Here is a 15,237-nt window from a genome sequence, read left to right on the forward strand (position 1 = left end):
CACTTAACAAAACAGCAAATCTTAGTGTGGACACACCTGTTTAGGGGGAAAAAAAAGTCCTTTGAAATGTTAAACAGCCACCTACTAATTCTGTTTCTTAGTCTGCAACAGAACTTGCATCTATTTTAACCATATTCTGTAACATGGATGTTTTCCTGTGTTTGAATGGATATAAATATGTTTTTGATGACATAGCATACTTCCTTGAATGCTTCTGAGTGATGTATATACATCAATCTTTAAGATACGGACAGAAAGAGTAGGAAAGGGACCACATTCTAGAACAGATCAGTTTGTTTAGAACCTTCCTGATTCACGTCCTGAAACACTGAGAAAGGGAACAGTCGGCTTTGTTTTATCAAATTGTGTCGAGTAGCTTTACTTCTCAAAGGCTGCTACCTCTGGCGTGCAGGAGCCAGGAGCAGCGGGCTAATGCACTGGAACAGCATGGAATAAGCACAGGGTCAGCCAAACCCTGTAACAATGCCAGCAGGGAAAAAAATCACCTCAACTCAAGAATTCATTTGGCTGTAGCTGCAGCTGTGCTCTAGGTGGTAATTTCTGATTGCTGCACTGGAACGCTTCTTTTGAGTTTTGTTTCTTGGGTGTTTTGTTGTCCTCAACACTGATCAGGTTTGGCATGCTTCATCCCTATTGTCTCATTCGGTTTACCTGCAACTATGCCGCAAAACATCTGGGGGAGGCAGGTGGGATAGAAGACCCCAGTGAGGGGCCGAATATCCCATGGACACGCACTCCCGCAAGTCTGCTATGCTCTGAAGATGAGTTCAGAGGGAAAGCAGGGTCAGTGGGGACAAACGGGGGCTCTCTGCAGTGCCGTGGAGTCCTCCTGCATTTTTGTCTGTTCTTTAGTCCTCAGTCCTTCATTCCTGCTGTTGTCCAGTCATTCCTGCTCTGAAGATTTATAATTCAGCCCAACACCACCTATGGAGCAATAGAGAGAAGGCAGTGAGCAAGATTTCTCCTGGTCTCAGAGCCCCCACACTCCATTCTTCTAGGGGAGTCCATGATTTCTCATTTGTGGTCAGAAATGAACATGTATGTGGAGAAAACATGGATTTTTATACTTGTAATGATACAATGATGCATTTTACTTTTGCTATAGAACTAATGCTAATCATCATCATAATATCTGTCAATACAATCTCATATGTGACAAAGGCCATACTCATAATTTTATATTCATTGTTCATTTATTCCACAAAACAAAACAATGATAAGAGGTATAATCACTACCCCATGTTACAAATGAAGGACCCAAAAGGAGGAAATGAACTCTGATCTCCTGATCTCAAGCAATGATTAGGAGAAGTTGAACTGTGCTTATTCAAAGGCCCTGTAATGTGTAAACTCTAAATTTGAGCTCTAAATTCTTCATAGCGATTTTCCATTTGTTAGTCTTCTCTTTTATAAAAGCATTTCATATGATCAGATTTGTATGTTTGTATTATATATAGGCATATACATGTTATAAATGTATATGATATTTACCTAGAGTAAATTGTGAAATTTTCTTCCCCCTTCATTGTTTCCTCCAATTTCTCTCTCCTCTTTGACTGTTTTGACCTTCAAATTTCACGTTAGAAGTTTTCCTTGTTTGCTGTGGATTCCTGGCTGTTTCGCTTTTAATCTAGAAAGCTCATTAAAGTGCTATAAATATGGATTGAGATAGGAGTTACTCAAAAAAAAAAAATTGTCTCTTTGGGCTGTTGAGACCTTTCTGATAGCGTTTTCCATAGGTGTTTTTTTCTGGGCCACGAACATTCCTCAGGAGGACCTTTCCAAATCCTGCCAGGAAGCTGTAGTATGGACCTGAGGAGCAGAGGGCTGGGTGTCTCACAATTTCAAGTATATCCACTTAATTCCCTCATTTCATGTACAGGTATTTGCAGCCACCTGTACTTTCTATAGTCATGCTCTTGTTTGAGGATGAGGAAGGGGCAGTTCCAATGCTGTACAGGGTTGGGAATGGTCTGTTTAACCTTTTTTTAGAGGACCCATATTTATAATAGCCAACTTCCATCACCTGCTCTAATATCTTGTTTTCCTTTTAGCTTTGCTCCAGAAGGGGACCCTGATTTTAGCCCCATCTGCACTTTGACTTCCAGGGGACCTATTGTTAACAATTTCTGGAGTTCTTTTGGTGATTTTTAAGCTTTTTCCACATGGGTTCTATATGGGATAACTCACTCTTTTGTCTTAGCTTCTAAAATGTTATTCATTCCTTTCCCTTTCCTTTATGAGTTTATGACTTTAAAAAATTCCTTTACTGATATCATACAGAGATTCAGGAGAGACTCAAAGCTAATATGAGTGTTTCATCCATCATTTTTTATAAACAAATACAGAAATTCTTCATAATTCTGCAATAGTTTTTCATAAAGCCCCAATTCCATATGGACTATTAATAACATTAAGATATAATAGGCCATAATATTATAATTAATTGTATTTTCAGCTTCAGTTGTAATACAATTATCTCCCCAACCAAATGCAGTCTTGCATGGCTCAGCAGATTAAGAAAAATATGCACTGGACTGAGAATTGGGAGGCTAATCTCTACCTGAATAACTGATAATAGCATCTCAATCTGCTGACATAGCATTCTGGGAAATGCTATGGGAAATAGCTTACATTTCCCTAAAAGGATTTTGCTCTGATGAGGATGGAACGTTTGTTTTGATGATAGGGAAGTTTCTTCTAGTATTCAAACTGCTATTTCAACTGCCTTTCTTGTAGACACAATCTCATGGAGTGGAAGAAATTAAAGAGAATCTCATCTGGGCAGGAAGAAGATTTCATTTTAGGATTTGAGGCAGACTTATTTAGGGTCTCGAATTTCAAGGCAGCTGAACGGATGCAGGCAGAGTCCTACATGGAGAGAAAGCCTGGAGGGAAGTAAACTTTATTTCCAGGAACAGGGAAGTATTACCTATAAGACTGCAGTGGAAAGATCTGGCTTAGTGGATCCAGGTACCAGTAGGTGACATTGTTTTAGAATTCAAAATTCTCTTTTCCTTTTAGGGTGAGTGATTGACATGGCAACCCAGAAAATACAGAGGAGTAGAAAAATGGGGTTGGAATAATATATTGCCCTGTCTTTGGACTGGCACATTTCCAAAGCCAAGAATAGGCATGGTTTTAGAAAGGCATTTGATTAAAGGTCACAGCTTGAAGAAGAATCATGAGGAACAGCCCTGGGGTACCAAGTTTTGGGACTTCTCAAAGCAAGAATATTGGAGCAGGGAGGGGTTGCCTATTCAAATTGTAGAGATCTCTGACAATAAAAGAATGAAGGCTGCTTCCTTTATACAGAGCCCACCTCAAGCCAGCACTGAAATGCCAGAAAGATGAAAGCCAAAGGGGGAAACAGAAGCTTTTAAATAAGACAGAGGAACAAAATAACGAATGATATATCCTCAGTAGAACTATTAGCAAACTAGTCTGAGATTTGAACATACAGGATTCCTGTGAACACAGAGCTCATGCCCTGAGATTTGTGTATTTATTGCTTGATTCATTGAAACATCTAAAATGTGGGGGACATGCGCTATTTCGTATTTGAGTGATTATTCATTTCTGAAGGAGCAACAATGGTCCCATTGGATATGGTCCAAACAAGACTCAGTATGGGCCCTCTCCATGGGAATTGGTGATATAAAAGGAAATACAAGTAGAGATTAATTTGGACATTACAAGTTTAATTTACCTGTGCAAACAAAATCTTTGCTTGATAAAGTAAAGACCAATTTGAAACATTTTCCAGTGTGTTTATTATAATATTTGGGATATCATGCCATCTAGCTCTTATTGGTTAATGAACTTTGATAATTTAGCCAAGTATTTTTTGAAATAGCAGAAAGAGGCATGATTTCTTGCCTATGAATATAATTTTGGATATTATATCTTATTACATTAATTGAAGACAGAATAGCATGGTGTTTATGAATAAGCACATATCCTGATCATTAAAACTGGGCTTGAATCCCAGCCTAGTAAAGTCAAGTGATTTAAAATATCTCTGCCTCAATTTTCTCATCTGTAAAGTGAGATTATATTTGTATTTATCACATAGGGTTCTAGTGAAGGTTAATGGAGATAATAAACTTCAAAACATTTATGTTCATTCACATGCTAGATAATTTTCCAAAGTCTGCATGCACAAGAATCACTTCAGGAACTTTCTTTATAAAACTTGCATGTGAACCAAATGGTTTTCATGAGGCCTTTTTCAAAGATCCAGATTCTTGTTTTCTGTTAGTAAGTATGGTTTGAAAGGGACTTCATTAATGCCTCTTCTAGTGTAAAAAAGTAAATGGTCTAGGAGAATCTCTGTCATCTAGGGTTCCAGATTCAGCAACAAACAAAACAAAACAAATTGAAAAATAGGGTTCCCAGTTAAATCTGAGTTTCAAATAAACAACATATAAGCATAAGTATGTTCTATACAATATTTGAGATGGATTTGGGACTACAGAAAAACATTATTTATTGTGTAGATGAAGTTCACCTGGTAATCCTATATTTTATTGAAAATCCCACCCTCAGTGTATGAAAAGAGAACATCCCAAGAAAAGGACCTGCTGTGTCCGGCTGAGTGAGTCGGCCGCCGTTAACATTAGAGCAGAAGTAGTTACTGGCTTTCTCTACTCAATATTTTATGAGTCAAACATGGTTTTAATTAAAGTACACCTGGAACCCAGCATGTATTCTGGCCCTGAATCTGAACACAGCAACACAGACATAATTACATAGGTTTCCATAAACCATCTTGGAATCCAGGTCCCACTGCACAGAACAGCCTATGTGCAAAGGGTTTGTGTATGTGGTCGGTTACCCTCGGTGTCTGACCGAGCCCATCTCTGCCTAACTCGAACACCAGCCACACTTGGCATGAGAAGCACATCCTCAGCTCTTTTCAACAACATTTTAATTTGAGAACTTCACTTCTTTTCTGACTTTCATATTGGGAAGCCTGTGTCACAGTCCCTTCTCTATGCTAGAGCAGTCGGCTTCCCTGACCCTCCAATCTTGCACCCACCATGGCAGTAATAATAAAACTAATGGCTCAAGAACTAAAACATATGCCCACATGCCAGGCACACTCTATGCCAGGCACTGTCAGAAGGATTTTACAGACATTGCCTTGTTGGATCTTCCCAAAAAATTAATAGGTGAGAAAACTGAGATTTAATGTTAAATAATTTCTCCCATGGACCTATAGCTGGTAAGCGTCAGTCTGAATGTGATCTCAGGTTGTCTGCATCTGGAAGTCATGACAAACACAGCTGTAGCCTATTATTCTTTAATGACAAAGAGAAGAGCTCTTATTTAGCAGCTGTTTTGGTTACCAAAGAATATTCGACACACATTCAGTGAACATTGTTCCTTTGCTGGGCAGGGTATTAGGCTATGTAAACACATGAAAAGTCTCGGTGGTATCCACCGCCGTGCCAAGCACAAAGCTGGCATGAATTAGGTGCTCATAAAATATCGGTAGCATGAATGAGCAAGTGCATTTCAATAACTTAACACTTAATGGATTTGATATTATTAAAATAACATATTAGGCTTATAAAAGGTACACATATGATCATTTAAACCACAATTACTGCTGATATTACTATAATAGAATTAATAGAGATGCATCCTTAATGTAATGAGGTTTTCCTTTTTGATGGTATCTGACCTTGTAATACCATTTTCAAAAGCTGGATGATCCACCTCCAGGACTAAGAATAGCACTACGAAGAGAAGGACAAACGACAAAACTGTTCTGTTAACAGTTAGGAATTAGAAAACGTCTGAGATTAGAAAAGAAAGTATGTAGTAATCAGACCTAGAGAAAGGTACCTACATGTGAAGAAAGGAGCAATGAAAAAGCATGATGGGACAGACGCTCCTGAGAAGTGCACGCGTGTCCAGGAGAAAAAAGGACAGTCTCCACCGAGGTGGAAAGGGAGCTGTGAAGAATGTTCTTTGAAAATCTGAAGGGCAACAGCAGTGTACAGTTGCTATTTTGAAGCAGAATTGTAAAAAGACTAAGGTGAAAACACTTACTGGAGCATCTGCTGTGCAAACCACTTCAGGAAAAATAAGCAGGCAGCAGAACGAACACATCTGCCTGACGCTGGACACGTGAGGCAAGGGTTGGAAGATGGAAGCAAAGACAGCATGATAAGGAAAGGCTTGGAAGGCATGTGCGCCCTTCAGCTTCCCCAGCGCTTCAGAGGGAGGAATGGGAGAGGGGCTAATCATCCAGAGAGGGCTTTAAGAAAGGGAGACACTCTTCTCCACCTGGCCGCCAAACGGAAAGGTGCTTGTGGAAGAAATGTCATCCCAACCACTGAAACGGGGGCATGCACTCTGGAGTCAGCTGATCATCATGCGTGTGTGAGCCACTGCATCTAATAGGGGAGCTCATGAAACTCCCAGGACTCCTTCGGCCTAAGAGGGTATGTCTGTCGAAGAACCATGGTATGTTCAACCCCATCACAGTTCTCCGGATGTGGCTGAGGTCCTATGTTGCACGGTGGAACAAATATTTATATGGAATTCTAAATACCAATTTTTCTCATACTGAGCAATGCACCATGTTAAATACCAAAAAGTTTGGGGGGTCCTGTTAAGAAGCAGGATTACCTACAAAATGACTCTGGACTGTTACTGTGGGTTTCCTGGGTGTAGAACAGTGATCCATGTATGGGAGACCCACGGTCAACAGTCCACTTGGAGGACCTTTGCCCACTGGGCAGGAAGAAGTTGAGAAAGCTGGAGCCTCACAATCCTTAGGCCTGTAACTAAAGAAATGGGCCAGAAGCAGGACACACAGGGGCGCTTCCTGAAGATGTAGGTCTGTGGTAGCACCAGAAAAGATGGTGGCTACCGCCAGTGCTGTGAATAAAGAAACTAATATTCCCAGCAATGAGGTAGCTTAATGCAGGTGACCTTCGTCTCTCCAAATATCCCCAAATGGCCGACAGATCTAGCAACTAGAAATCAACCCTGTCTTTATCTGGCTTCCTCCCAGTGGAGTGCTAAGGGGGCAGATTCTGAAGGCCAAGCTTTTGCTTAAGTATAAAGGTAACAAAAACATTCTCTAACACATACACCACAAAATATCGGGATATTTTTCACTTTCTAACCCTCTTTCAACATTATTTGAAGCCTAATAGCTAAACAGTGAATGAAAAATCCCAAGCTCCTAAGGACAGACACATAATGTTTTAACTGGAATTAAGGTAAGATTTAAATTTACTTGTACTAAGATAAGTATTATATGTGTGTGTGTGAGTGTATACACATTTTATATATATATGTGTGTGTATATATATATATATATATACACATTTTATATGTATGTGTATATATGTAACAAAGGTACCTGCTATTTATAATTTTTAGTTGCAATATATCACACAAATGAGATATATATTTCCTATTTAATGACAAATTTTTTAAAGTATTCAGATCCCTTAATTTGTTGAAAGTAATTCCACTCATGAATAAATTTTAATCATACATTCACAACATAAAGTACAAGTCTCTAATTGGCTTATTTACTCTAGCTCAACAAAATTCCTCATTTAAAAATATTTCCTATATTTTCTTTTATAAAAACCCTTTAAAAGACAAATATCTAACATCTTTATAATGAAGGGAATCGTGTACATGGTGCAAAAAGATCAAATAGTGTAGGAAGTTGGAAAATATAAATTTTTCTAGCCCCTTCCTCTCACACTGCTTTGTCTCAAAGGCTAACATTTTTAACAGATTTTGCCTTTTAGTCTTAAAGAGGCTGCCATTATGATGGTTTTATTATCAATGTATAAACTTATTTTTCTTTTGTTTGCTTTAAATTTATGTTAATCAAAGGAAAACATTTATATACTTTAAGTCAGATTATTTACAAGGCCTTTAATAAAAAATAGCAGTATGCAGACCTTCTTGTCTCCAGATGTATTCATTTTTAAAAGCTAAAATATTTTACCTGATTCTTCTGGCAATCCATTTTGGAATTTCTCAATAATGTGCTTCTATACTGTTACTTCTAGATGTTCCAACTTTATTCACAATCCACCTATGGACTTCCTTCTGTGTAAAATGAGGGGTTTTTTTCCTCTACAGCTGTCAAACTGCTCCCACCTTATCCCTCCCTCCTTTGTGGTTTTTGCCCATGTTATGGGAACTATGCTAGTTTTTTTCTACATATCTCAGATAATGCTAAAAAACAAAACAAAACAAAACAAAAAAACACTCCATGACATCATTTAAAATAAAGTAACTGAGAAAAGTTAAAAACCGAAGAACATACAAAGGCTGTACAAAATACATCACTTTTGGAGATGATATGTTCAGAGCATCAATTATGGTGGTGTTTTCATGGACAGATACTTATCTGCACACTTTTCAAGTTCTATACGTTAAGTACATGTAGCTTTTTGTATATCAGTCATTACCTCAGTAAAATGTTTTAAAAAGAGAAAACTTCAAAAAATGCAAAGAGCATGGACAAGCCAAATCAAAGTAGTGGGTACAATATTCAAATAAAAAATAACGCTTAAATTTAAAATCAGTATTTGAAACAACAACAACAAAATTTTTATGATACTTACATCCAGCATGTGACACCTGGAACTGTCATTAAGTTTATTTTTTTAAAAACCTGAAACATAAGAACAAATTTTTCATGGAAAAAGTGGACAGAAAGCAGAAGGTCTAAATATGACTCGCCACACCCTCATCAGAACAACAAAAAAACCATGATAAAGATATAGATATGTAAAAATTGAAAGCTTTTGCTATTCCTTGAATATCCATTTACTCAAATAAATGGGGAGATAAATATTCCATCCTAATGATTAACAACAAAAAAAAGTATTCAGGTAAAATTTACAACAACAAGTGTTTTGGCACCTATGTGAGAAAAATGCAAAAGTCAACCACTGTGCCTCCCCACCAAAAAGATACAGAAATATCCAATTATCTCAAACAAGATCTAATCTCATAAGTGTGTTACCACTTCTAGTTATACTTTTAATGCAATTGCACTTGAAACGCCCAGATGATTTGTTCTAGGACATGATGAAGTGATTCATGAGTTCATCTTGAGGAATGCGGCAGTGAACTGGGAAGAGTGACCGAGGTTGCTTTATTTTATCAGCTGTTCCAGTGTATCCTACAGCAACAGCAATTTAAACCAAGCAGCACTGGTGCCAGGCAGATGGGCAAGCAAGGAAGCTGAGTGCAAATCTTAAAACATCAGAAAGTATTGATTCAAGTTAGAAATTAAAGAATTAATTATTCCTACACTGGAAGAAAATATTAAATAGGGTCTTCAACTCACTACATATGCCAATCTAATTTCAAATAGTTAAATGTACATAATAAAACCATGGAAGGACTAGATTAGAATATAGGAAATATTTTTGTTTATAACCATCATACGGAAAGCCATTCAAAGGGTAACTAAAAGAAACTATACAAAAAAAGGCAATTAAAAAAAATGTATCCTGAATGATAAATATGATCATAAGCAATATTAAGACACAAATGGCAAGCTGAGAATTATAGGGATGGTGTGGGAGGAAAGGAGTCCATCACAGAAAATGAGCAAAGGTCCTTGTGGTGAACATGGCCCCCTGGCCACTCAAATCCTTCCAAAGCCCTGCAGACAGGCTTCCAGTCTGAGAGGAACTGGGAAGCCGGAGACCACCTTGGTCAGACTCCCTCAAGACTTGGGTTCAAGCTCCCATGAAGAAGTTATGGAATGTTTTGAAAACGTAAATGCGACCAGTGAACCAGTGAGGTGGAGGCCATGTTTTGCTGTTCTTGCTGGTTCTGCAGGCAAGTTCAGCTGTGTGGGTTGTTTCTGTGGTGGCAGCAGTACTGGTGGCACTGTGGGTGCTGCACAGCTTATAGACGTTAAGGTGAAGCACCTGGGGCATCTCTTAGGCTCACATGTATTGGAACTTGAGCAGCACTGGGGAAGCAGCCCTCCTGACTCCCAAGTCTCCAAGGTGGGCCAGTTTTGCTGTATTGGCCTCATAGTCATTATGTTCAGCAGTATCCCTCTGAGCAGAAGCAAGATGGGGATTTTTGTGTGAGGGGTTTGTTGATGGAATGCTCTTAGGAAAAGAGGACTTGGGGAAGCAGAATGGGATATGGAGAGACTAAGCAAGAATGTGGCCAGTATCTGAGGGGAGTGGTAACTCTGGAGGTAACTCAGGATCACCAATTGTACCACCTTGAGGTAAGGGATCTGTCTTTTTGTACCTTATGTTAGTCATTTATTGACGAGCTTCTTCTGGGGAGGAGGGGGCCTAACCTCCAGGGAGAAGCAGTTTCCACTCAGTCAAAGAAAATTCTAGGGAGGAGTGGGCAGCTGTGAGCTAATTCTCAAAGCAGCTGAGGATGGTGGCTTGGCTGGTAAGGGGAACCTGGTGGGTCATCACTGGCATCTACTCTGTTATACACGTTCAGCCTTTAGTTTGTGTTTCTGGGTTTTAAGCATGTAGTTTCTAATTCTTATTGCTCAAAAGAGATGTAGTGGTTTCTGTTATGTGCAACTAAACCCTGGCGAAGAAAGCCTTGAACAAGGATTCGTGAAACAAGAAGTAGAAATTGCCAACAAAGTGATTAACAGTTGTTTGGCTTCACTGATAACTAAATAGTGTAAATTAGAGAAAAACTGATGAATGACATTTCCCCTATATAATTAGGAAAGATTAGAAAAGATGAAGCTGAGGTTTGACAATTTGAAAAGAACTGAACATTCTAATAATTGCTAGTGGTAACTTAAATTAGGTAAAGCTTTTCTGGAAGAAAACTTGGTAATATATATCAAAACCTTTAAAAATGTGCACCTAAATCCTTTTTGACCAGGCAACTCTACTTCTAAGAATTTTAAGGAAACAATTTCAAATAGTTAGCTAGCTTATTTAAAATGCTGTATATACAAGAAAATTCATCAGAGCAGTATTTAAATCAAAACATTAGAAACAACCCAAGTGAAATACTAATACTGTCTGGAATGTAGTAGGAACATACATTATATGCATTGTCATTTTAACTAAATAAGATGGCCATTAGACTGAGGTGGCTCTTGTGCCAAAGTAGCCTATGTGAGCAAACCAAAGCCTGAGGCTTTTTTTGCTACAAGTCCCTCAAACTTACAAAATCAAAAAGCTAAAGACAACCAATCACAACAGCCAATTGGCTTTAAGCTGTAACAATCAAGTAATTTCCTTTATTTCCTCACTTTCTCTATGTCTTTCCCCTGGCTCCTAACCACTTCGAGTTTGGCACTGCCTGATCTGAATCAATGTATGCTCAAATAAATGCTTAAAAATTGTAATATGCCTCAGTTTATCTTTTAACAGCATATATAATGTGGTAGGAACTATGTATCTATATTATGCTACTACATATACACATGAGCATTAATAGCCATTAAAATTATAAGTCTAATGACAGTGAAAGTTGTCAAGAAATATACATGGAAAACCAGCCCACAAGAGTATGTAAAAAATGATCTTAGTTTTGCAAATATCACTATGTGTGTATAGAAAAACACCACGAAGGCTAGTGCCAAATGTTTATTATAGTCCTGACCACTAGGTAATGGACTTCAGGGAAATTTTAATTTTATCCTTGTTTTTTTCCTTATCTTTATTTTCTTTTTTAGAACATTATTACTGGTGTAATTAATATGTAGTACATTTAAAAACCGAAGGCCATCTGCTGATTAGAACAGTCCTGGTAGTTATAGAACTTAGTTGTGTTGTTACATCAACCAGAATTTGATGTGGGCTTTGAAATCTTTTTGAGTTTTTCTTTTGCCCTTGGTTTTCTGAATCTGACACCAAAGATAGAAGGAACAAATGTCTTGTAAATATTCTTTTTCATGCTTTTTTAGATAGACTGTTCACACCTTAAGCTGCAGTGTTTATCTACCCAGTGGACCCAAAGAAACACTGTTAGGAAAATACAGCGCTCTGAATGGGCGTGATGATTCAAGGAATGGAAATCTTTATCCTCTATCAAAAGGCAGCTCAGGGAGCCAGGTAGCCTTCAGGTGCTGGTAAAAATATGAGTTGTGAGTTTCCTCCCCGTGTTATGTTTTTATTTGCCCTTTTTGAATGAATGGAACAAAAGCTAGGAATTAACTACACCTCCCCCAACCTTGCTTCATAATGTAATTTTAACCTTTTCACTGCATCAGCTGTTTTCTGTGGTTGATTCAATGTGGGAGCAAACTGTGGATTCATACTACATAAATTCATTGGCTACAACTTATGTAGCTATTCTGGAACATTCTGCAGGGTCATCTTTTGTTATGACCTGCTGTAAAACCTGATGGTGTGTGTACTGTAAACAAGAAAGGTCTAGCTAACAAATGGGTCTCTAGTCATTTTAAAAAGAAATCCCTACTGTAAGATATTTTACTTGTGTGTTGGAGCATGCACTTTATTTAGAAGTTCCTTTATTATTATTTTTAGGATTTTAAAATTATTTTCCTCTCAAATGTCATAGAATGCCTTAACCACCCATCTGCTCAAGAGGCAAAATTATGAAACTGACAGTCTTTTTTGACACCTCCATGAAGTGGGAGGAATGAACACATTTTCATTCAGTTTGGGCACTCAGATTTTGGCTTTCTTCTTTTCCGTGTAGGAATGAGCTTCTTGAACAGGGTCCACATTACATAAGTATTTTCAAGATGTTTGAGAAAACAAGGACTCCTTATAAGTTGATAGTCCTGTTGACATGCTTAATTACTTAACTACTTAACTACTTAAGCCACTGGTGGAATTGGTACATCATCATTTCAGCCAACAGATGGCTAATTCCAGCTAAATATTTAGGCAACTTTTACACATCAAAGTTGCCTCTGTATGTGCCTCTTCACAGCAATGGAGCTAATATATGACACTTAGTATTTTATTGAGCTCTAACAGTAAATACTGTATGAATAACCTTATAAAACACACTAAGCAAATGAGACATGGTATTTGCCTAAACAATACTGGAACATCATTAGTTCTAATTTAAAGTACAATACAAAATTTTCTCTATTGCTAGCTTTGTGCTTTTAAGAATCTTCTTCTCATTTAAGCTTCAGAAATACTTTTTATTGAGACATTTGAGATGTGTCAACCTTAAAAGATAACTTTGGGACAGTCTGATGTGTTCTAATTATAAGGTGATTACCCTCACTGTTGCCTTTGGTTGCCTCTGGCAAGGTGGTAATTCTAAGACTGGCCTTTTAGCACCAGGAAATCAGAATTTTTGAGACTGAGTGCAATTAAAGAAACAGCTCTTTTTCTAAGACTGGACAGATTTCACTTCTGGTAGCAAGAGGTTTGAATAACATGTTACCTATTTGTGTAAAAAAAAATGTTATATTTGAAGAGTATACCAAAGAATAAAATAAATAAAAAGACAGAAAGACAGAGATTAGATAGGAGGGATTAATTTTGGAATTTAGAAATATTACAGTGATTCAAGCATGTGGCTTATTCTAAAACTCTAGATGTCAGGTTAGGTCAGTAAGGCTTTTTAACGGATATCTATAGTGTGGTATGCAGCAAGGAATGGCAGAAGGTCCCCGCCCACCTTATATGTAATTAGGAAAACATATAAATGTGAAAAATGTAATGGTTCCATAAGAGTTAAAGATTACAAATCTTTGAACGGGAAGAGGTTGTTGCCAGTGGTTTGTCTTATCAGTAATGGCTTAAAGCCACTTTGATGGAATATGGGAGGAGCCTATGGAGCAAACCTACAACCACATGTTTTCCTGTAGACACCTTGCCCTTCCCACCTAGAGGCTTCTTCAAGGATGGTCTCTCTATCCAAATATCTTCTGCCCCAGCCAGAACCATTCAGAGGTCATTGAAATACATGATATGAAGTCAGTGGCTGGAATAAGAATGATGACAGCAGACAGGAAGCCACAATATTTGAGCACCTATCATGCCACTCACCACTGATGAATGAATGTGCTCACTGAATTGTCTCCCAACATTACAGAGTAGGCACATTAATGTGCCTATTATTCAGAAGAGGAGACTAAGGACAGTGAAAGGCTTTTACAGAGAACTGGAATGCAGCAGAGTAGGACCTGTTTGGCCCCAATGTACCATGTTTCTCTTGATGAAATATAGTTGTGAGAGAAGAATAAGACAGTCTTTTTTGTTATTAGGAATGATTTTAAAGTAAGAATAACATATGACATAAAGAAATGATAATACATATTAGTGTCAGAGTCAGTTGTGCTTTTGTTTTTATTAGCAAGCTTTTGGATTTAGATTTGGAGGAGGAAGCTGATTGACAATGGAGCATCCAAACAGATGTGTGGATTGAGCAGCTACAGTATGTGGGGGCGCAAGCATGGAGGTGTGTGTTGCATGCTCTTAATATGGTTCTTTATGCTAATAGGAGCCTAAAAAAAGTTTTAGACTGACATGCTCTGTTGCCCAGAGTTATAGAATAAACCATCTTGAACTGCTGTGATATTTTTAATTCCAAAACAAGTCTTCATGTTCTCATCTCTATGAGCAAGAAGGAGATAAAAGAGAAGGTGTGGTATAGCTAAAATCATTTCATAAATGTAGTTTTCTATCAAGGACATGCTAATCTCAAAACAGTACAGTATGACTGTGAGAACTCAGTTCACTAGTTCTTTTAAACATGAAGGTACTTAATCTTGGGAATAGAAGCTCATACATATCACTGGAAGAGCTGCCAATGTAGGGTCTGGGTGGAGATTCATAGAAGGACCCCACATAGAAAATCCATAGAACTGGCCCACCAAAAGAAATGCCAGTTTTGCCACAATGCAGAATCTTAAAGCAAGCTGTTGACTCAGCTGCTTGATTCCGGCTCTGGGAATAGGGTGCTGCCATCAGAACTGTTGGCCCCGGAGCCCTGTTCCAGTGGCGTGATGCACCAGTGAAATGTGTGTTTCAAGGGTTATTGCCTATCTCTCTACTTAACTTAATTACAGACTGAACGCTCAAGCAAGTGTATCTAAATGGTGGGTCCTAAATTACATCTGGAAGTTCAGATGCAAGGAAGTCTGGGAAATGCGATATTTTGGTGTCCAGCCTCTTCAGTAAATGAAGGCACCCTTAAAGGAGTTTGGAACAGGTGGTACACAAGGCGATATAGCATACACACCACCTCAGACAAGCATAATACACAAGAGAATTT

The 15,237-nt window shown here is 38.1% G+C and overlaps 1 long non-coding RNA gene across 1 annotated transcript in view; it reads right to left on the reverse strand.

The window, feature by feature from the left end:
* The window catches only part of LOC118933915 (uncharacterized), a 115,841-nt gene that overhangs the window by 18,934 nt on the left and 81,670 nt on the right, over positions 1-15,237 (reverse strand). The window contains exon 7 of the long non-coding RNA XR_008995775.1: positions 8,637-8,686. This is a non-coding gene — a long non-coding RNA (uncharacterized LOC118933915). The remainder of the gene's footprint in view (positions 1-8,636; positions 8,687-15,237) is intronic.

Source organism: Manis pentadactyla, chromosome 2 (genome assembly GCF_030020395.1).
Source record: "Manis pentadactyla isolate mManPen7 chromosome 2, mManPen7.hap1, whole genome shotgun sequence".
NCBI lineage: Eukaryota > Metazoa > Chordata > Mammalia > Pholidota > Manidae > Manis > Manis pentadactyla.